This window comes from Ipomoea nil, unplaced genomic scaffold (genome assembly GCF_001879475.1).
Source record: "Ipomoea nil cultivar Tokyo-kokei standard unplaced genomic scaffold, Asagao_1.1 scaffold1900, whole genome shotgun sequence".
Taxonomy (NCBI): domain Eukaryota; kingdom Viridiplantae; phylum Streptophyta; class Magnoliopsida; order Solanales; family Convolvulaceae; genus Ipomoea; species Ipomoea nil.
The window spans coordinates 1,759,538-1,783,456 of record NW_017618328.1 but is presented as its reverse complement, the minus strand read 5'-3'; the positions used below and the strand labels follow the sequence as shown (position 1 = coordinate 1,783,456).

The window sequence follows — 23,919 nt, the reverse complement described above, 5'->3', positions numbered from 1 at the left end:
TTCTGTTTCATTTTATATACACTATAGTTTCATTTAAAAACAACTAAAGTTTCATTTTGATATAACTATAGTTTCATATTACAATATAACACTCAATATGTGAGACATGTATGTTATTCGGTTTCTTTTTATACATACTGTAGTTTCATTTCTGCAAAACTAAAGTAACATTTCAATCCAACTACAATTCTATTTGACAATATACACTCAATATGTGAGACATGCCATTCAGTTTCATTTTAGACATACTGCAGTTTCATTTCACCACAACCAAATTATCATTTCAATTCAATTACAGTTTCATTTGCAATATTTGCGAGACAAAGTATTCAGTTTAATTTGAAATACACATTAGTTTCATCTTATTATAAACGCATAAAAAATAAGATATTTGTTAAAATTTAACAGTGGTCGATTCTTTAATTAAAGACACGATGCCATTTTCCGAACGTGGCCGACTAAACTGTGTGGACCAAGATCCACAGTATAAAAACCGCCTTTGCACACCATCGATCTTGCATTATATAGTGGCCTATAATTCCCTAACATAAAAGCATTGGTAATTAAAAAAAGGAACGCACGGGGACGTAATTGTCATTATTAATTATCAATATAGGGTGGTAGTGTAGTTGGCTAGCATATAGGTGTCATAGCTTCTGAGTGATCCTGAGGTCGAGAGGCCGAGCCCCTCACATCTCATATTCCGCAAGTGGTTTTCACCTCGCCGTGAGCTAGTAGTACAAAATTAAAGGACGAAAAATAGTGTTTCCGTTACTGGAATTTGAACCCAAGTCTCTAGAGTGAGAGCTGAGTATCCTAACCAACATGACTACAACAAATTCATTATTCCACTATGTCATCATTTGAATATCGACAAAATTTAACAGTGGACCATTATCCACACAGCTGTGTGGACCATTTTCCAAAACGATGTCGTTTCTTTTAATGAAAAGAAACTGCACCCGTTCTGTGAAATTAGTTCGGTTTGTATAACATTTTCAGTTTCATTTTATTTATATTGTAGTTTCATTTCAGCACGACTAATGTTTCATTTTGTTTAAACTACAGTTTCATTCGACATTGTATGTACAATAGTCTTATTACAATGTGACTTGTTATTGAATATCATATTATACTCACTGTAGTCTTATTACAACACCACTAAATTATAATTCTAATTCAACTACGATTTTATTTTACAATATATACTCTAATATGTCAAATTGTTATTCCGTTTCATTTTATATACACTATAGTTTAATTTAAAAACAACGAAAGTTTCATTTTGATATAACTATAGTTTCATATTACAATATAACACTTAATATGTGAGACATGTATGTTATTCGGCTTCTTTTTATACATAATGTAGTTTCATTTCAGCAAAACTAAAGTAACATTTCAATCCAACTACAATTCTATTTGACAATATACACTCAATATGTGAGACATGCCATTCAGTTTCATTTTAGACATACTGCAGTTTCATTTCACCACAACCAAATTATCATTTCAATTCAATTACAGTTTCATTTGCAATATTTGCGAGACAAAGTATTCAGTTTAATTTGAAATACACATTAGTTTCATCTTATTATAAACGCATAAAAAATAAGATATTTGTTAAAATTTAACAGTGGTCGATTCTTTAATTAAAGACACGATGCCATTTTCGGAACGTGGCCGACTAAACTGTGTGGACCAAGATCCACAGTATAAAAACCGCCTTTGCACACCATCGATCTTGCATTATATAGTGGCCTATAATTCCCTAACATAAAAGCATTGGTAATTAAAAAAAGGAACGCACGGGGACGTAATTGTCATTATTAATTATCAATATAGGGTGGTAGTGTAGTTGGCTAGCATATAGGTGTCATAGCTTCTGAGTGATCCTGAGGTCAAGAGGCCGAGCCCCTCACATCTCATATTCCGCAAGTGGTTTTCACCTCGCCGTGAGCTAGTAGTACAAAATTAAAGGACGAAAAATAGTGTTTCCGTTACTGGGATTTGAACCCAGGTCTCTAGAGTGAGAGCTGAGTATCCTAACCAACATGACTACAACAAATTCATTATTCCACTATGTCATCATTTGAATATCGACAAAATTTTACAGTGGACCATTATCCACACAGCTGTGTGGACCATTTTCCAAAACGATGTCGTTTCTTTTAATGAAAAGAAACCGCACTCGTTCTGTGAAATTAGTTCGGTTTGTATAACATTTTCAATTTCATTTTATTTATATTGTAGTTTCATTTCAGCACAACTAATGTTTCATTTTGTTTAAACTACAGTTTCATTCGACATTGTATGTACAATAGTCTTATTACAATGTGACTTGTTATTGAATATCATATTATACTCACTGTAGTCTTATTACAACACCACTAAATTATAATTCTAATTCAACTACGATTTTATTTTACAATATATACTCTAATATGTCAAATTGTTATTCCGTTTCATTTTATATACACTATAGTTTAATTTAAAAACAACGAAAGTTTCATTTTGATATAACTATAGTTTCATATTACAATATAACACTCAATATGTGAGACATGTATGTTATTCGGTTTCTTTTTATACATACTGTAGTTTCATTTCTGCAAAACTAAAGTAACATTTCAATCCAACTACAATTCTATTTGACAATATACACTCAATATGTGAGACATGCCATTCAGTTTCATTTTAGACATACTGCAGTTTCGTTTCAACACAACCAAATTATCATTTCAATTCAATTACAGTTTCATTTGCAATATTTGCGAGACAAAGTATTCAGTTTAATTTGAAATACACATTAGTTTCATCTTATTATAAACGCATAAAAAATATGAGATTTGTTAAAATGTAACGGTGGTCGATTCTCTAATTAAAGACACGATGCCATTTTCGGAACGTGGTCCACTAAACTGTGTGGACCAAGGTCCACGGTATAAAAACCGCCTTTGCACACCATCGATCTTGCATTATCTAGTGGCCTATAATTTCCTAAAATAAAAGCATTGGTAATTAAAAAAAGGAACGTACGGGGACGTAATTGTCATTATTAATTATCAATATGTGGTGGTAGTGTAGTTGGCTAGCATGTAGGTGTCATAGCTTTTGAGTGATCCTGAGATCGAGAGGCCGAGCCCCTCACATCCCATATTCCGCAAGTGGTTTTTCACCTCGCCGTGAACTAGTAGTACAAAATTAAAGAACAAAAAATAATGTTTCCGTTGCTGGGATTTGAACCCAAGTCTCTCGGGTGAGAGCCGAGTATCCTACCCAACTAGACTACAACAGATTCATTTTTCCATTATGTCATCATTTGAATATCGACAAAATTTTACAGTGGACCATTATCCACACAGCTGTGTGGACCATTTTCCAAAACGATGTCGTTTCTTTTAAAGAAAAGAAACCGCACCCGTTCTGTGAAATTAGTTCGGTTTGTATAACATTTTCAATTTCATTTTATTTATATTGTAGTTTCATTTCAGCACAACTAATGTTTCATTTTGTTTAAACTACAGTTTCATTCGACATTGTATGTACAATAGTCTTATTACAATGTGACTTGTTATTGAATATCATATTATACTCACTATAGTCTTATTACAACACCACTAAATTATAATTCTAATTCAACTACGATTTTAATTTACAATATACACTCAAATATGTCAAATTGTTATTCTGTTTCATTTTATATACACTATAGTTTCATTTAAAAACAACTAAAGTTTCATTTTGATATAACTATAGTTTCATATTACAATATAACACTCAATATGTGAGACATGTATGTTATTCGGTTTCTTTTTATACATACTGTAGTTTCATTTCAGCAAAACTAAAGTAACATTTCAATCCAACTACAATTCTATTTGACAATATACACTCAATATGTGAGACATGCCATTCAGTTTCATTTTAGACATACTGCAGTTTCGTTTCAACGCAACCAAATTATCATTTCAATTCAATTACAGTTACATTTGCAATATTTGCGAGACAAAGTATTCAGTTTAATTTGAAATACACATTTGTTTCATCTTATTATAAACGCATAAAAAATATGAGATTTGTTAAAATTTAACGGTGGTCGATTCTTTAATTAAAGACACGATGCCATTTTCGGAACGTGGTCCACTAAACTGTGTGGACCAAGATCCACGGTATAAAAACCGCCTTTGCACACCACCGATCTTGCATTATCTAGTGGCCTATAATTTCCTAAAATAAAAGCATTGGTAATTAAAAAAAGGAACGTACGGGGACGTAATTGTCATTATTAATTATCAATATGGGGTGGTAGTGTAGTTGGCTAGCATGGGTGGTAGTGTAGTTGGCTAGCATGTAGGTGTCATAGCTTTTGAGTGATCCTGAGGTCGAGAGGCCGAGCCCTTCACATCCCATATTCCGCAAGTGGTTTTTCACCTCGCTGTGAGCTAGTAGTACAAAATTAAAGAACAAAAAATAGTGTTTTCGTTGCCGGGATTTGAACCCAAGTCTCTCGGGTGAGAGCCGAGAATCCTAACCAACTGGACTACAAAAGATTAATTTTTCCATTATGTAATCTTTTGGATATCGACAAAATTTTACAGTGGACCATGATCCACGCAGCTGTGTGGACCATTTTCCAAAACGGTGTCGTTTCTTTTAATGAAAAGAAACCGCACCCGTTCTGTGAAATTAGTTCGGTTTGTATAACATTTTCAATTTCATTTTATTTATATTGTAGTTTCATTTCAGCACAACTAATGTTTCATTTTGTTTAAACTACAGTTTCATTCGACATTGTATGTACAATAGTCTTATTACAATGTGACTTGTTATTGAATATCATATTATACTCAGTGTAGTCTTATTACAACACCACTAAATTATAATTCAAATTCAACTACGATTTTATTTTACAATATACACTCTAATATGTCAAATTGTTATTCCGTTTCATTTTATATACACTATAGTTTCATTTAAAAACAACTAAAGTTTCATTTTGATATAACTATAGTTTCATATTACAATATAACACTCAATATGTGAGACATGTATGTTATTCGGTTTCTTTTTATACATACTGTAGTTTCATTTCTGCAAAACTAAAGTAACATTTCAATCCAACTACAATTCTATTTGACAATATACACTCAATATTTGAGACATGCCATTCAGTTTCATTTTAGACATACTGCAGTTTCGTTTCAACACAACCAAATTATCATTTCAATTCAATTACAATTTCATTTGCAATATTTGCGAGACAAAGTATTCAGTTTAATTTGAAATACACATTAGTTTCATCTTATTATAAACGCATAAAAAATATGAGATTTGTTAAAATTTAACGGTGGTCGATTCTTTAATTAAAGACACGATGCCATTTTCGGAACGTGGTCCACTAAACTGTGTGGACCAAGGTCCACGGTATAAAAACCGCCTTTGCACACCATCGATCTTGCATTATCTAGTGGCCTATAATTTCCTAAAATAAAAGCATTGGTAATTAATAAAAGGAACGTACGGGGACGTAATTGTCATTATTAATTATCAATATGTGGTGGTAGTGTAGTTGGCTAGCGTGTAGGTGTCATAGCTTTTGAGTGATCCTGAGGTCGAGAGGCTGAGCCCCTCACATACCATATTCCGCAAGTGGTTTTTCACCTCGCCGTGAGCTAGTAGTACAAAATTAAAGAACAAAAAATAGTGTTTCCGTTGCCGGGATTTGAACCCGAGTCTCTCAGGTGAGGGCCGAGTATCTTAACCAACTAGACTACAACAAATTCATGTTTCCATTATGTAATCTTTTGAATATCGACAAAATTTTACAGTGGACCATGATCCACGCAGCTGTGTGGACCATTTTCCAAAACGGTGTCGTTTCTTTTAATGAAAAGAAACCGCACCCGTTCTGTGAAATTAGTTCGGTTTGTATAACATTTTCAGTTTCATTTTATTTATATTGTAGTTTCATTTCAGCACAACTAATGTTTCATTTCGTTTAAACTCCAGTTTCATTCGACATTGTATGTACAATAGTCTTATTACAATGTGACTTGTTATTGAATATCATATTATAGTCTTACATGTATGTTATTCAGTTTCTTTTTATACATACTGTAGTTTCATTTCTGCAAAACTAAAGTAACATTTCAATCCAACTACAATTCTATTTGACAATATACACTCAATATGTGAGACATGCCATTCAGTTTCATTTTAGACATACTGCAGTTTCGTTTCAACACAACCAAATTATCATTTCAATTCAATTACAGTTTCATTTGCAATATTTGCGAGACAAAGTATTCAGTTTAATTTGAAATACACATTAGTTTCATCTTATTATAAACGCATAAAAAATATGAGATTTGTTAAAATTTAACGGTGGTCGATTCTTTAATTAAAGACACGATGCCATTTTCGGAACGTGGTCCACTAAACTGTGTGGACCAAGGTCCACGGTATAAAAACCGCCTTTGCACACCATCGATCTTGCATTATCTAGTGGCCTATAATTTCCTAAAATAAAAGCATTGGTAATTAATAAAAGGAACGTACGGGGACGTAATTGTCATTATTAATTATCAATATGGTGTGGTAGTGTAGTTGGCTAGCGTGTAGGTGTCATAGCTTTTGAGTGATCCTGAGGTCGAGAGGCTGAGCCCCTCACATACCATATTCCGCAAGTGGTTTTTCACCTCGCCGTGTGCTAGTAGTACAAAATTAAAGAACAAAAAATAGTGTTTCCATTGCCGGGATTTGAACCCGAGTCTCTCAGGTGAGAGCCGAGTATCTTAACCAACTAGACTACAACAAATTCATTTTTCCATTATGTAATCTTTTGAATATCGACAAAATTTTACAGTGGACCATGATCCACGCAGCTGTGTGGACCATTTTCCAAAACGGTGTCGTTTCTTTTAATGAAAAGAAACCGCACCCGTTCTGTGAAATTAGTTCGGTTTGTATAACATTTTCAGTTTCATTTTATTTATATTGTAGTTTCATTTCAGCACAACTAATGTTTCATTTCGTTTAAACTCCAGTTTCATTCGACATTGTATGTACAAAGTCTTATTACAATGTGACTTGTTATTGAATATCATATTATAGTCTTATTACAACACCACTAAATTATAATTCTAATTCAACTACGATTTTATTTTACAATATACACTCTAATATGTCAAATTGTTATTCCGTTTGATTTTATATACACTATAGTTTCATTTAAAAACAACTAAAGTTTCATTTTGATATAACTATAGTTTCATATTACAATATAACACTCAATATGTGAGACATGTATGTTATTCGGTTTCTTTTTATACATACTGTAGTTTCATTTCTGCAAAACTAAAGTAACATTTCAATCCAACTACAATTCTATTTGACAATATACACTCAATATGTGAGACATGCCATTCAGTTTCATTTTAGACATACTGCAGTTTCGTTTCAACACAACCAAATTATCATTTCAATTCAATTACAGTTTCATTTGCAATATTTGCGAGACAAAGTATTCAGTTTAATTTGAAATACACATTAGTTTCATCTTATTATAAACGCATAAAAAATATGAGATTTGTTAAAATTTAACGGTGGTCGATTCTTTAATTAAAGACACGATGCCATTTTCGGAACGTGGTCCACTAAACTGTGTGGACCAAGGTCCACGGTATAAAAACCGCCTTTGCACACCATCGATCTTGCATTATCTAGTGGCCTATAATTTCCTAAAATAAAAGCATTGGTAATTAATAAAAGGAACGTACGGGGACGTAATTGTCATTATTAATTATCAATATGGTGTGGTAGTGTAGTTGGCTAGCGTGTAGGTGTCATAGCTTTTGAGTGATCCTGAGGTCGAGAGGCTGAGCCCCTCACATACCATATTCCGCAAGTGGTTTTTCACCTCGCCGTGAGCTAGTAGTACAAAATTAAAGAACAAAAAATAGTGTTTCCATTGCCGGGATTTGAACCCGAGTCTCTCAGGTGAGAGCCGAGTATCTTAACCAACTAGACTACAACAAATTCATTTTTCCATTATGTAATCTTTTGAATATCGACAAAATTTTACAGTGGACCATGATCCACGCAGCTGTGTGGACCATTTTCCAAAACGGTGTCGTTTCTTTTAATGAAAAGAAACCGCACCCGTTCTGTGAAATTAGTTCGGTTTGTATAACATTTTCAGTTTCATTTTATTTATATTGTAGTTTCATTTCAGCACAACTAATGTTTCATTTCGTTTAAACTCCAGTTTCATTCGACATTGTATGTACAAAGTCTTATTACAATGTGACTTGTTATTGAATATCATATTATAGTCTTATTACAACACCACTAAATTATAATTCTAATTCAACTACGATTTTATTTTACAATATACACTCTAATATGTCAAATTGTTATTCCGTTTGATTTTATATACACTATAGTTTCATTTAAAAACAACTAAAGTTTCATTTTGATATAACTATAGTTTCATATTACAATATAACACTCAATATGTGAGACATGTATGTTATTCGGTTTCTTTTTATACATACTGTAGTTTCATTTCTGCAAAACTAAAGTAACATTTCAATCCAACTACAATTCTATTTGACAATATACACTCAATATGTGAGACATGCCATTCAGTTTCATTTTAGACATACTGCAGTTTCGTTTCAACACAACCAAATTATCATTTCAATTCAATTACAGTTTCATTTGCAATATTTGCGAGACAAAGTATTCAGTTTAATTTGAAATACACATTAGTTTCATCTTATTATAAACGCATAAAAAATATGAGATTTGTTAAAATTTAACGGTGGTCGATTCTTTAATTAAAGACACGATGCCATTTTCGGAACGTGGTCCACTAAACTGTGTGGACCAAGGTCCACGGTATAAAAACCGCCTTTGCACACCATCGATCTTGCATTATCTAGTGGCCTATAATTTCCTAAAATAAAAGCATTGGTAATTAATAAAAGGAACGTACGGGGACGTAATTGTCATTATTAATTATCAATATGGTGTGGTAGTGTAGTTGGCTAGCGTGTAGGTGTCATAGCTTTTGAGTGATCCTGAGGTCGAGAGGCTGAGCCCCTCACATACCATATTCCGCAAGTGGTTTTTCACCTCGCCGTGAGCTAGTAGTACAAAATTAAAGAACAAAAAATAGTGTTTCCATTGCCGGGATTTGAACCCGAGTCTCTCAGGTGAGAGCCGAGTATCTTAACCAACTAGACTACAACAAATTCATTTTTCCATTATGTAATCTTTTGAATATCGACAAAATTTTACAGTGGACCATGATCCACGCAGCTGTGTGGACCATTTTCCAAAACGGTGTCGTTTCTTTTAATGAAAAGAAACCGCACCCGTTCTGTGAAATTAGTTCGGTTTGTATAACATTTTCAGTTTCATTTTATTTATATTGTAGTTTCATTTCAGCACAACTAATGTTTCATTTCGTTTAAACTCCAGTTTCATTCGACATTGTATGTACAATAGTCTTATTACAATGTGACTTGTTATTGAATATCATATTATAGTCTTATTACAACACCACTAAATTATAATTCTAATTCAACTACGATTTTATTTTACAATATACACTCTAATATGTCAAATTGTTATTCCGTTTCATTTTATATACACTATAGTTTCATTTAAAAACAACTAAAGTTTCATTTTGATATAACTATAGTTTCATATTACAATATAACACTCAATATGTGAGACATGTATGTTATTCGGTTTCTTTTTATACATACTGTAGTTTCATTTCTGCAAAACTAAAGTAACATTTCAATCCAACTACAATTCTATTTGACAATATACACTCAATATGTGAGACATGCCATTCAGTTTCATTTTAGACATACTGCAGTTTCGTTTCAACACAACCAAATTATCATTTCAATTCAATTACAGTTTCATTTGCAATATTTGCGAGACAAAGTATTCAGTTTAAGTTGAAATACACATTAGTTTCATCTTATTATAAACGCATAAAAAATATGAGATTATTTAAAATTTAATGGTGGTCGATTCTTTAATTAAAGACACGATGCCATTTTCGGAACGTGGTCCACTAAACTGTGTGGACCAAGGTCCACGGTATAAAAACCGCCTTTGCACACCATCGATCTTGCATTATCTAGTGGCCTATAATTTCCTAAAATAAAAGCATTGGTAATTAAAAAAAGGAACGTACGAGGACGTAATTGTCATTATTAATTATCAATAAGGGGTGGTAGTGTAGTTGGCTAGCATGTAGGTGTCATAGCTTTTGAGTGATCCTGAGGTCGAGAGGCCGAGCCCTTCACATCCCATATTCCGCAAGTGGTTTTTCACCTCGCCGTGACCTAGTAGTACAAAATTAAAGAACAAAAAATAGTGTTTTCGTTGCCGGGATTTGAACCCGAGTCTCTCGGGTGAGAACCGAGAATCCAAACCAACTAGACTACAACAGATTAATTTTTCCATTATGTAATCTTTTGGATATCGACAAAATTTTACAGTGGACCATGATCCACGCTGCTGTGTGGACCATTTTCCAAAACGGTGTCGTTTCTTTTAATGAAAAGAAACCGCACCCGTTCTGTGAAATTAGTTCGGTTTGTATAACATTTTCAGTTTCATTTTATTTATATTGTAGTTTCATTTCAGCACAACTAATGTTTCATTTTGTTTAAACTACAGTTTCATTCGACATTATATGTACAATAGTCTTATTACAACGTGACTTGTTATTGAATATCATATTATACTCACTATAGTCTTATTACAACACCAATAAATTAAAATTCTAATTCATCTATGATTTTATTTTTCAATATACACTCTAATATGTGAAATTGTTATTTTGTTTCATTTTATATGCACTATAGTTTCATTTAAAAACAACTAAAGTTTCATTTTGATATAACTATAGTTTCATATTACAATATAACACTCAATATGTGAGACATGTGTGTTAATCGGTTTCTTTTTATACATACTGTAGTTTCATTTCAGCAAAACTAAAGTAACATTTCAATCCAACTACAATTCTATTTGACAATATACACTCAATATGTGAGACATGCCATTCAGTTTCATTTTAGACATACTGCAGTTTCGTTTGAACACAACCAAATTATCATTTCAATTCAATTACAGTTACATTCGCAATATTTGCGAGACAAAGTATTCAGTTTAATTTGAAATACACATTAGTTTCATCTTATTATAAACGCATAAAAAATAAGAGATTTGTTAAAATTTAACGGTGGTCGATTCTTTAATTAAAGACACGATGCCATTTTCGTAACGTGGTCCACTAAACTGTGCGGACCAAGGTCCACGGTATAAAAACCGCCTTTGCACACCATCGATCTTGCATTATCTAGTGGCCTATAATTTCCTAAAATAAAAGCATTGGTAATTAAAAAATGGAACGTACGGGGACGTAATTGTCATTATTAATTATCAATATGGGGTGGTAGTATAGTTGGCTAGCATGTAGGTGTCATAGCTTTTGAGTGATCCTGAGGTCGAGAGGCCGAGCCCCTCATTTCCCATATTCCGCAAGTGGTTTTTCCCCTCGCCGTGAACTAGTAGTACAAAATTAAAGAACAAAAAATAGTGTTTCCGTTGCCGGGATTTGAACCCAAGTCTCTTGGGTGAGAGCCAAGTATCCTAACCAACTAGACTACAACGGATTCATTTTTCCACTATGTCATCTTTTGAATATCGACAAAATTTTACAGTGGATCATGATCCACACAGCTGTGTGGACCATTTTCCAAAACGGTGTCGTTCTTTTAATGAAAAGAAACTGCACCCGTTCTGTGAAATTAGTTCGATTTGTATATGTGATACCCGGCTTTTCTAGCCTTTCTAAAATTAGAAAGTCTTACTTTTCAAAATTTTTACTTCTTTCTGATCGAGCCATCTTGATTGAGCCATTAAAGTATCTCGTCTCTATTATATTTATCGTTATAAATAAAAATAATATTTTTGGTTATAAGTAGTTATGTATTAATTTGAACTACAAAATAATTATTTTTGGACCGTATGATTTTATATACATTTGAATATAAAATGTTTTTTATAACATTTTTAGTACATATATAATTATGTGCGCATAGTATATGTACATAAATTTACTAAGTATGTATGGGTATAGATATATATAATTATTGTTATTAGTAGATACTTTGTAATATATATATATATATATATATATATATATATATATATATATATTTATTTATTTATTTATGAGTGTAATACTTATATATCTAGTATGTGATATAATACATGGTGTATAGTTATATTTATATAATATAAACTAAATATTTTATATTGATTGGGAGTTATGAATTATAGATTGGGGATAACAAATGTGTGATTGGAAGTTACAAACCTAGAATATTTTCCTATTAATTATTAAGTTGACTAAGTATGGATGATGAACAATATAATTATTCTTCTTCTCTCCTTCTTTGGCCGATAACCCCTTCATCCCCAAGATAGAAAAAAAAAATTCCTTATTCTTTCTCTTCTATTCAAGACTTAAGAAGTCCCTTCAAGCTAGTAAGTTTTCCGGTGATCTTTTGTTGTTTTCTTTTATTAAGGGTAGATTAGATATAGCATTTGAACCAGGACTATGTGGTCTAATGGTACCCGGGTTGGACTTCCATTTGGAAGATTATGAGTTCGAGTCTCAATGGAGGCGTTATTGGTTCTTTGTGTTTCAGTAGGTTGAGAAAGTATATGAACAAATACTACAATGTGTTGTTAGTTATTGGTTAGTTATTGGTTCTTTGTGTTTCAGTAGGTTGAGAAAGTATATGAACAGATACTATAATGTGTTGTTGGCTTTATGTGATGATCATGGACGGTAGAAGAGGGGCCTTTGAATCCTTAAAAGATTACGTGGAAAATTTTAAGAGAAATTCGCTTCAATTAAGTGGTTGTGTTTCTTTTTTTTTTTTTTTTTTTTTTTTTTTTTTTTTTTTTTTTTTTTTTTACTTTGCCCTTATCGTTTTCAAAATAATGAATTTTGTTGGTTGATGGTCATGAGATGAAATGATATAGATTATGAAATGATTAAGTGACTATTTGAGAATATATTGTTTTGATTTGTTGGTTAGATTATATTTGAAATAAATAGATAAATAAAATACATTTGTATGCACTGTATGAACGAAAAAGAAAGAGACTTATAGTTTCTTTATTAACGACGCTTTGTTTTTCTAAAAATATGTATATATATAGTATTTTATTATTTGTTTTATTTATATGATAAAACAAGAAAAACAAAATAATAAATAAATAAGTAAATAAACAATATATATATTTATATGTTTGCCGTAGGTGTAAAACAAAATTTTGTTAATAAAATTAGTAAATTTAAATAATAATGGTTTAGCGGTATTTAATTCTCGGAGATGATGATCAATCTTATTTTTGTGAGTATAGTATTAAAAAGAAATTGTGGAATTTTTTGTTGTGTTATAAATTTATATTGACTATGGGATTTTATTTCAATTTATTTTGGCTATGAAATTTGATGCCCATTTATTTTGGCTATGGGATCTTATGCCCATTTATGTCATCGGATATGTGATTTCGTGCCCATTTTTATGATTGGTGCTTTTCCATAAAAACTTGTATTTACTTGAAAAGAGAAATCAAATATTTTAAAAGCACATATCGGTTTTTAACTAAGCCTTGTGGCTAATTATTATTGTGGTGATGTTCTTCCAAAATGATTATTTGTATGTGGAAAAATGAATTAAATATTTAAATGTACATTTTGATGTGTTTAGGTGGTTGATGAAATGAAGAAGGTTTTGTAAGTGATTTTGAAAGAAAAGGTATTTTTGAAAGTAATGTACCTTATTTTATTTTAAATTTTGTTTCCGGGCAAAGTAACCCTTACTTAGCATGTTTTGCTAATCTCCACTGTTTGTTATGTGTTTCTTGAAGAAAAAAAAATGTGAACAGGGATTTATGAAGCTTGAAGTGAAAGAGAAAAAATGTAATAGATGTAATTGAAGTATTCGATGTTGTAATTTTAGCCTTAGCACTTAGGTTGTTGGTTGCCTAAGTGTGGCGGTAACACCTTTTATTTTGGTTAGTTAATGCTTCCGCTAGAGTATTATTGAACTTTTAATTGAGAAAAAGTACTAAAATTAAAGAAAATTTTGTTATAAAATTTGGGGTGTTACAAATTGGTATCAGAGCAGTTCGAACCTTTAGGAGCCTAGGTTATGGAACTTTAAAACCCTAGGTTATGAATTTTTGAGGATATATGAAAATATAATTGACTAAGAATTTAAGATTTTAGAAATTCGCTGTGAGAATGTGTGGCTTTGTAAAATGGTTCCATGTTTTGTTTTGATTGCTAATACTTACAGGTGGTGTTATATATTGTCATGAAAAGAAGAATAGTTGCAGGTAAAGTGTTATATTTATTGAGATATTAAGAAGTGGTGCTTTATATTTTGGTAGAATATAATTATTTAGGAGTATTCTGTATTTTGATGAAAGTATAATTATTTGAAAGTAGTTGGACTAAGTAATCTTGGTGTCCTATATATGAGGAAATTTTTTGGCTTAGTAATTTTATTAAGAACTTGATTTCTTATTGATTATGAGAAAAATATTTGGAGTTGGTGATCTAATTAGTGCTTAATTATTTATTTTGGAGTTTTGTGACTAGAGGAATATATTGAGTTTAATGATTGTACGGAAGGATTTGATTTCCTATTAATTATGAGGAAGATATTTAAAGTTGATGATATTAATATATTATTATTTGGTTATTATTATTATTATGAGATGAGATGAGATTCTATATTTGAAGGAAATATTTGGGTTTCGCGGCTTATTTCGGATTTGATCATTTATTCATTGAAAAGGAGAAGATTGTACATGGTGGGTTATTAAAAATAGATTACTTATTATTTATTTGTTTTGAGAATTTTGGTTTTGAGAAAATAATTGGAATTTATGGTTTGATTTATTCTCCGTTGAGGAACTATATTTTGATAAAGTATTTGGAATTGGTTAGGGAATTTTGAATATAAGAGCCTAAGTTATGGAATTTGAGAATATAGCTCATGGAGTTGACTAAGGAATTAAAATTTTGAAAATCAAGGTAAGGATATGCGTTGTTGAATATTTTGTGTAAGTTTCAAGTGATAATCTATGATTTGAGGGGAATACTTGAACTTAGTGATTTTATTTGGAATATTGAAATTCTTAATGGTAAAAGTTGGAGTATTTACATGATGATTTTATGGTTGAATTACTCAAGTATTAATGAGGAAAGATTGATGATTTTAGAAATTGCTTCCTAAATAGCTGAAGGAGGATCTTGCATGAAGATATGTTGGAAGTTTGACTCAAGTAATAGTCAAAAGGATAATGATGTTTAAATTTTGTGAGATTGAACTTGGTGGATAATAATTTTGAGTAGAAGTTATCAGTATTCAAGCATTTATTTTGCTAAATGATTTTAAGAAAATGTTGTGGGACCAATTAAGTCTTTAAAATTGAACTATGCATGTCAGAGTATTGGGTAAACATAATATCTTTTAGAAGTTTTAATATAAAGATTGGAATTGTGTGGATTCGGGTTGGACTCCGAAGATTGATGGGTATCTACAATTGTAAAGTAAGGAAATAAGTTTGACTAAGTTATTTACAAAATGGTATTCAAGCCTAAGGTCAAAGCATTAAGATTTTAAGATTTCCCAAGTGACAGGGTGAATCCAAATGACGAGACTTATGAAATGGTGGTGAGATATGAGTTTCGATCATTATATCTGTTTTGTTGTAACTATTTTTATTTTGAGTAATACATGCGAGTGAAAGCAAGTCATTCTTCTAGAGTATGTTTCCTTGATGGAATAGTGCGTGAAAGTGCAAGTTTTAAACAAGTGTGTTGTTTTGAAGATCTCTTGAGTATTTTATATGAACTGTGGCTATTGCACCTCGAGGGTGTGCATCTTTAAAGTATGTGATTGCATATTTCAATCGATTATTTGTTAAAGTTATAAAATGTGAAGGACTATATGCACCGTGTTTCTTATTTGTGCTTTTTGATGTTCGTAAGTTGTAGGGTAGGAATACTCTTGAGATGTGTTGGTTACTTGTAGGTTTTAAGTTACGAGGACGTAACTTTCTTTTAAGGAGGGTAGGTTTTAACACCTTACCCTTAGGCGTTCTAGCCTAAAGTTGTGAAACTTAAGTTCTAGTTGACCTTACTTCATAAGCTTGGGAGTGCTTCGGGGACAAAGCATTCCTTGGGGATAGATTGTGATACCCGGCTTTTCTAGCCTTTCTAAAATTAGAAAGTCTTACTTTTCAAAATTTTTACTTCTTTCTGATCGAGCCATCTTGATTGAGCCATTAGAGAATCTCATCTCTATTATATTTATCGTTATAAATAAAAATAATATTTTTGTTATAAGTAGTTATGTATTAATTTGAACTACAAAATAATTATTTTGGACCGTATGATTTTATATACATTTGAATATAAAATGTATTTTAAACCATTTTTAGTACATATATAATTATGTGCGTATAGTATATGTACATAAATTTACTAAGTAAATTAAATAAGTATGTATGTGTATAGATATATATAATTATTGTTATTAGTAGATACTTTGTAATATATATATATATATATATATATATATATATATATATATATATATATATATATTTATGAGTGTAATACTTATATATCTAGTATGTGATATAATACATGGTGTATAGTTATTTTTATATAATATAAACTTTTTATTTTATATTGATTGGGAGTTATGAATTATAGATTGGGGGTAACAAATGTGTGATTGGAAGTTACAAACCTAAAATATTCTCCTATTAATTATTAAGTTGACTAAGTATGGATGATGAACAATATAATTATTCTTCTTCTCTCCTTCTTTGGCCGATCACCCCTTCATCCCCAAGATAGAAAAAAAAAAATTCCTTATTCTTTCTCTTCTATTAAAGACTTAAGAAGTCCCTTCAAGCTAGTAAGTTTTCCCGTGATCTTTTGTTGTTTTCTTTTATTAAGGGTAGATTAGATATAACATTTGAACTAGGACTATGTGGTCTAATGGTACCGGGTTTGGACTTCCATTTGGAAGATTATGAGTTCGAGTCTCAGTGAAGGCGTTATAAGTTCTTTGTGTTTTTAGTATGTTGAGAAAGTATATGAACAGATACTACAATGTAATAGAGCCAGTTGCCTTTGTGTTGTTGGATCGTGGACGGTAGAAGAGGAGCCTTTGAATCCTTAAAATGATTACGAAGAAAAAAATTTTAAGAGAAATTCGCTTCAAGTAAGTGGTTGTGTTTCTTTTTTTTTTTTTTTTTTTTTACTTTGCCCTTATCGTTTTCAAAATAATGAATTTTGTTGGTTGATGGTCATGAGATGAAATGATATAGATTATGAAATGATTAAGTGACTATTTGAGAATATATTGTTTTGATGTGTTGGTTAGATTATATTTGAAATAAATAGATAAATAAAATACATTTGTATGCACTGTATGAACGAAAAAGAAAGAGACTTATAGTTTCTTTATTAACAACGCTTTGTTTTTCTAAAAATATGTATATATATAGTATTTTATTATTTGTTTTATTTATATGATAAAACAAGAAAAACAAAATAATAAATAAATAAGTAAATAAACAATATATATATATATATATATTTATATGTTTGCTGTAGGTGTAAAACAAACTTTTGTTAATAAAATTAGTAAATTTAAATAATAATAGTTTAGCGGTATTTTATTCTCGGAGATGATGATCAATCTTATTTTTGTGAGTATAGTATTAAAAAGAAATTGTGGAATTTTTTGTTGTGTTATAAATGACTATATTGGTTATGGGATTTTATACCCATTTATATTGGCTATGGGACTTCATGCCCATTTATATTGGCTATGGGACTTCATGCACATTTATATTGGCTATGATATTGTATACCCATTTATTTTGGCTATGGGATTTGATGCCTATTTATATTGGCTATGGGATTTTATACCCATTTATTTTGGCTATGGGATTTGATGCCCATTTATATTGTCTATGGGATTATATACCCATTTATTTTGGCTATGGGATTTGATGCACATTTATATTGGCTATGGGATTTTATACCCATTTATTTTGGCTATGGGATTTGATGCCCATTTATATTGTCTATGGGATTATATACCCATTTATTTTGGCTATGGGATTTGATGCACATTTATATTGGCTATGGGATTTTATACCCATTTATTTTGGCTATGGGATTTGATGCCCATTTATATTGGCTATGGGATTGTATACCCATTTATTTTGGCTATGGGATTTGATGCCCATTTATATTGGCTATGGGATTTTATACCCATTTATTTTGGCTTTGGGATTTGATGCCCATTTATATTGGCTATGGGATTGTATACCCATTTATTTTGGCTATGGGATTTGATGCCCATTTATATTGGCTATGGGATTTTATTTCAATTTATTTTGGCTATGGGATTTGATGCCCATTTATTTTGGCTATGGGATTTTATACCCATTTATTTTGGCTATGGGATTTGATGCCCATTTATATTGGCTATGGGATTGTATACCCATTTATTTTGGCTATGGGATTTGATGCCCATTTATATTGGCTATGGGATTTTATACCCATTTATTTTGGCTTTGGGATTTGATGCCCATTTATATTGGCTATGGGATTGTATACCCATTTATTTTGGCTATGGGATTTGATGCCCATTTATATTGGCTATGGGATTTTATTTCAATTTATTTTGGCTATGGGATTTGATGCCCATTTATTTTGGCTATGGGATCTTATGCCCATTTATGTCACCGGATATGTGATTTCGTGCCCATTTTTGTGATTGGTGCTTTTCCATAAAAATTTGTATTTACTTGAAAAGAGAAATCAAATATTTTTAAAGCACATATCGGTTTTTAACTAAGCCTTGTGGCTAATTATTATTGTGGTGATGTTCTTCCAAAATGATTATTTGCATGTGGAAAAATGAATTAAATATTTAAATGTACATTTTGATGTGCTTATTGGTGGTTGATGAAATGAAGAAGGTTTTGTAAGTGATTTTTAAAGAAAAGTTATTTTTGAAAGTAATGTACCTTATTTTATTTAAAATTTTATTTCCGGGCAAAGTAACCCTTACTTAGCATGTTTTGCTAATCTCCACTGTTTGTTATGTGTTTCTTGAAGAAAAAAAATGTGAACAGGGATTTATGAAGCTTGAAGTGAAAGAGAGCGTTAGAAGAAGAAGAAGAGAATAAATGTAATAGATGTAATTGAAGTATTCGATGTTATAATTTTAGCCTAAGCATTTAGGTTGTTGGTTGCCTAAGTGTGGCGGTAACACCCTTTATTTTGGTTAGTTAATTCTTCCGCTAGAGTATTATTGAACTTTTAATTGAGAAAAAGTACTAAAATTAAAAAAAAAATTGTTATAAAATTTGGGGTGTTATAGTATAACATTTTCAGTTTCATTTTATTTATATTGTAGTTTCATTTCAGCACAACTAATATGTCATTTTGTTTAAACTACAGTTTCATTCGACATCATATGTACAATAGTCTTATTACAATGTGACTTGTTATTGAATATCATATTATACCCACTATAGTCTTATTACAACACCACTAAATTATAATTCTAATTCAACTACGATTTTATTTTACAATATACACTATAATATGTGAAATTGTTATTCTGTTTCATTTTATATACACTATAGTTTCATTTTAAAAAAACCAAAGTTTCATTTTTATATAACTATAGTTTCATATTACAATATAACACTCAATATGTGAGACATGTATGTTATTCAGTTTCTTTTTATACATACTGTAGTTTCATTTCAGCAAAACTAAAGTAACATTTCAATCCAACTACAATTCTATTTGACAATAGACACTCAATATGTGAGACATGCTATTCAGTTTCATTTTAGACATACTGCAGTTTCGTTTCAACACAACCAAATTATCATTTAAATTCAATTACAGTTTCATTTACAATATTTGTGAGACAAAGTATTCAGTTTAATTTGAAATACACTATAGTTTCATCTTATTATAAACACATAAAAAATATGAGATTTGTTAAAATTTAACGGTGGTCGTTTCTTTAATTAAAGATACGATGCCATTTTCGGAACGTGGTCCACTAAACTGTGTGGACCAAGGTCCATGGTATAAAAACCGCCTTTGCACACCATCGATCTTGCATTATCTAGTGGCCTATAATTCCCGAACATAAAAGCATTGATAATTAAAAAAAGGAATGTACGGGGACGTAATTGTCATTATTAATTATCAATATGGGGTGTGTTGGCTAGCGTGTAGGTCTCATAGCTTCTAAGTGATCCTGAGGTCGAGAGGCCGAGCCCCTCACATCCCATATTCCGCAAGTGGTTTTTCCCCTCACCGTGAACTAGTAGTACAAAATTAAAGAACAAAAAATTGTGTTTCCGTTGATGATTCCTGACACTTTCTTTGTTCCTAGTTTGACCATGAACTTGGTCTCTGTTGGTCAATTGTGTGATCTTGGTCTCACTGTTTTGTTTTCTTCTCATGGTTGTCAGGTGCAGGATCCTCAGACTGGCCAGATTCTTGGGACAGGTCACAAGATGGGTATATTATTTGAGCTCACATCCATTAAAATTCCTCCTTCGAGGCAGATTTCTGCTTCTACCACATTTCCTTCCATTTATCAATGACACCTCCGTCTTGGTCATGCTTCTCTTACTAAACTTCGAACTTTAGTCTCTAATGGGTCATTAGGACTCTCCAAAGTTGACACTTTTGATTGTTTACATTGCCAGTTAGCTAAACAACCTGCTTTATCTTTTCATAATAATATCTCTATTTGTGACATTCCGTTTGGTTTAGTGCATTCTGATATTTGGTGTCCAGCTCCCACTCCTAATGTGAATGGATACAAATATTTTGTTTTATTTATTGATGATAATTCAAGATTTACATAGATATATTTTTTAAATCATAGGTCAAAATTGCTTAAGATTTATATCGAGTTTGCAACTATGATTAAAACTCAATTTTCTTATCCTATCAAAATTCTTCGTACGGATAATGCAATGGACTATCGAGATTCCATCCTTCTCCAATTTCTCAAAACACAAGGAACCCTTATCCAACGATCTTGCCCTCAAACCTCTCAACAAAATGGCCGAGCCGAGCGCAAACATCGACATGTGTTAGATTATGTTCGAGCTCAACTCATTTCTGCATCTTGTCCAGAAAAATTTTGGGGTCAAGCTGCTCTCACGCCAGTTTATACCATTAATCATCTCCCTACTCCTGTTTTAAAAAAATTTTATCCTTTTGAAAGATTGTACGGTAAGACTCCAAATTATTCTACTCTTAGACCTTTTGGTTGTGCTTGCTTTGTTCTTCTTCCTCATCACGAGCATACAAAACTTGAACATCGTGCTCGTCTTTGTTGTTTCCTTGGGTATGGGATAGAGCACAAAGGCTATCACTGTTGGGAAACTATTTTTGGTCCGCTACGTATTTCTCGTCATGTTACTTTTTGGGAACACACAATGTTCTCTACTTTTTCCAAATTTCATGATTCATTGTCTACTTCCCAGCCTCTTTTTACTGATTCTTCCAAAGAATTGTTCCCTATAGATTATGGCACTTTATCTGCACATGTACCTACAGTTGAGTTTCTCCCTACAGATTCATATACTGAGCCCCCTTCTGACTTGCCATCTGCTCTTGAATCTAAAGATTTGGCTCCTTCTGATGGTCTTGTGCCTCCTCTTTGCCGCTCAACTCGAGTAAGAGAAATTCCTTTACACCTTAAAGATTATCATTGTTTTTCTACTATTCTCTCTTTACAATAACCTAGTTCTTATCGTGAAGCTAGTACTAACCCTCTTTGGCAGCAAGCAATGTTGGAAGAACTTCAAGCCTTGGAGAAAACTCATACTTGGGACCTCGTAGAGCTCCCTCCAGGTAAAAATCCTATTGGATGTAAATAGATCTACAAGATCAAAACTCGATCAGACGGCTCTGTTCAGCGTTATAAAGCCCGATTGGTCGCTAAAGGCTATACTCAAGAGTATGGCATTGATTATGAGGAAACATTTGCTCCGGTTGCTCGTTTGACCTCTATTCGGAGTCTTTTGGCTATTGCTGCAGTTAAACGTTGGCCTCTTCTCCAGATGGATGTTAAGAACGCCTTTCTCAATGGTGATCTTGATGAAAAAAATTTATATGCATCCCCCACCTGGATACTCTCATAATTCTCAACAATTTTGTCTACTTTGGCGTGCGTTATATGGACTTAAACAAGCGCCTCGTGCATGGTTTGAAAAATTCAGCTCCACGATAAGACGATTTGGTTTCAGTTATAGTCCTCATGATTCTGCATTGTTTGTTCGCCATACTAACAAGGGTGTTGTCTTCTTGTTACTCTATGTAGATGATATGATTATTACATGTGATGATTCTATGGCTATTTCAGATGTGCAATGTTATCTTAATCAACACTTTGAAATGAAGGATTTGGGACCACTTAGCTATTTTCCAGGTCTTGAAGTTTCTTCCACTTCTGATGGCTACTATTTACCTCAAGCTAAATATGCTGTTGATTTACTCTCCAGGGCTGGTATAACAGATTCTAGTACTGCAACTACGCCATTGGACACAAATGTTAAATTAACACCTTTTGATGGCACACCCCTTGCTGATCCCACATTATACAGGCAACTGGTTGGTAGTCCTGTTTATCTTACAGTAACTCGCCTGGATATTACCTATGTTATTCACATAGTAAGTCAATTTAAGGCAGTTCCTCGTACAATTCACTTTACTGCTGTGCTCCGCATCTTACGATATATCAAAGGTAGTCTTGTGCATGGTCTTCATTTCTCTGTGCACTCCTCATTAACCTTGTCTGCCTTCTCTGATGCTGATTGTGCTGGAGACCCTACTGATCGTCGTTCAACGACGGGTTATTGTTTCTTCTTGGGCGACTCACTCATTTCATGGCGAAGTAAAAAGCAAACATTCACTTCTCGGTCTAGTACTGAATATGAATATCGGGCACTTGCCGATACTACTTCTGAATTGATTTGGCTTAGATGGCTACTTGAAGAAATGAGTATTAAACAATCCTCTCCTACTATTCTTTATTTTGATAATCAGAGTGCAATTCAAATTGCTCATAGTGATGTGTTTCATGAATGGACCAAACACATTGAGACGGGTTGTCATTTTATTCGCCAACATATTAAACATGACACTGTACAACTTACTCATGTTTCCTCTGAAGATCAATCAGCGGATATTTTTACTAAACCTCATCTCCTTGGACGATTTCAGTTTTTACTTCGCAAACTCAAGTTGGCTTCTACTATCCCACCTTGAGTTTGAGGGGGGGTGTAAGAATATATTTTAGCATATTTTCTGCCTTTGTTAGCATATATTGTACCTTTAATTTAGCTATGTATTTTTGGTTCACATTGATTGTCTTTCCTTTTCTTTACATTTCAGTTTGTATATATAGGAGTTCATTCCCTGTAATTTTAATACAAGAAATATATACAATTCATACTTTTTCTAACAGTTTTCCTATTGCTATCTTATGAGTTTATGATCTGTAATTGTCATAGATGAGTATACCCAGTGGCTTGTAGTAATTATATTGCTGTAATTAGTACATAAAGGTTAGGAAGACTAAGTTGCAAGTTGTAGCTATCTCAATTTGTAATTTAGGCTTAGTTGTTTTCCATTGCGTGTAATGATGTTAATGGGTGAATATGGAACGCTATCGTCCCCAGTTTATTCAACAACAATTGTTGGTTTGAATG

The 23,919-nt window shown here is 32.0% G+C and overlaps 8 non-coding genes and 1 pseudogene across 8 annotated transcripts; 1 reads left to right on the top strand and 8 right to left on the bottom strand.

Moving 5' to 3' along the window:
* Window positions 1-3,225: 3,225 nt before the first annotated feature.
* TRNAE-CUC lies at window positions 3,226-3,298 on the bottom strand. The gene has a single exon. It is a non-coding gene; the product is annotated as a tRNA-Glu (tRNA).
* Window positions 3,299-4,480: 1,182 nt separating this feature from the next.
* Window positions 4,481-4,553, bottom strand: TRNAE-CUC. The gene has a single exon. It is a non-coding gene; the product is annotated as a tRNA-Glu (tRNA).
* Window positions 4,554-5,710: 1,157 nt separating this feature from the next.
* Window positions 5,711-5,783, bottom strand: TRNAE-CUC. Its single transcript has one exon. It is a non-coding gene; the product is annotated as a tRNA-Glu (tRNA).
* Window positions 5,784-6,747: 964 nt separating this feature from the next.
* TRNAE-CUC lies at window positions 6,748-6,820 on the bottom strand. The gene has a single exon. It is a non-coding gene; the product is annotated as a tRNA-Glu (tRNA).
* Window positions 6,821-7,967: 1,147 nt separating this feature from the next.
* TRNAE-CUC lies at window positions 7,968-8,040 on the bottom strand. Its single transcript has one exon. It is a non-coding gene; the product is annotated as a tRNA-Glu (tRNA).
* A 1,147-nt stretch (window positions 8,041-9,187) lies between these two features.
* Window positions 9,188-9,260, bottom strand: TRNAE-CUC. The gene has a single exon. It is a non-coding gene; the product is annotated as a tRNA-Glu (tRNA).
* Window positions 9,261-10,408: 1,148 nt separating this feature from the next.
* TRNAE-CUC lies at window positions 10,409-10,481 on the bottom strand. Its single transcript has one exon. It is a non-coding gene; the product is annotated as a tRNA-Glu (tRNA).
* A 1,157-nt stretch (window positions 10,482-11,638) lies between these two features.
* TRNAE-CUC lies at window positions 11,639-11,711 on the bottom strand. Its single transcript has one exon. It is a non-coding gene; the product is annotated as a tRNA-Glu (tRNA).
* Window positions 11,712-21,942: 10,231 nt separating this feature from the next.
* LOC109193677 lies at window positions 21,943-23,476 on the top strand (annotated as a pseudogene).
* The last annotated feature ends 443 nt before the right edge of the window (window positions 23,477-23,919 follow it).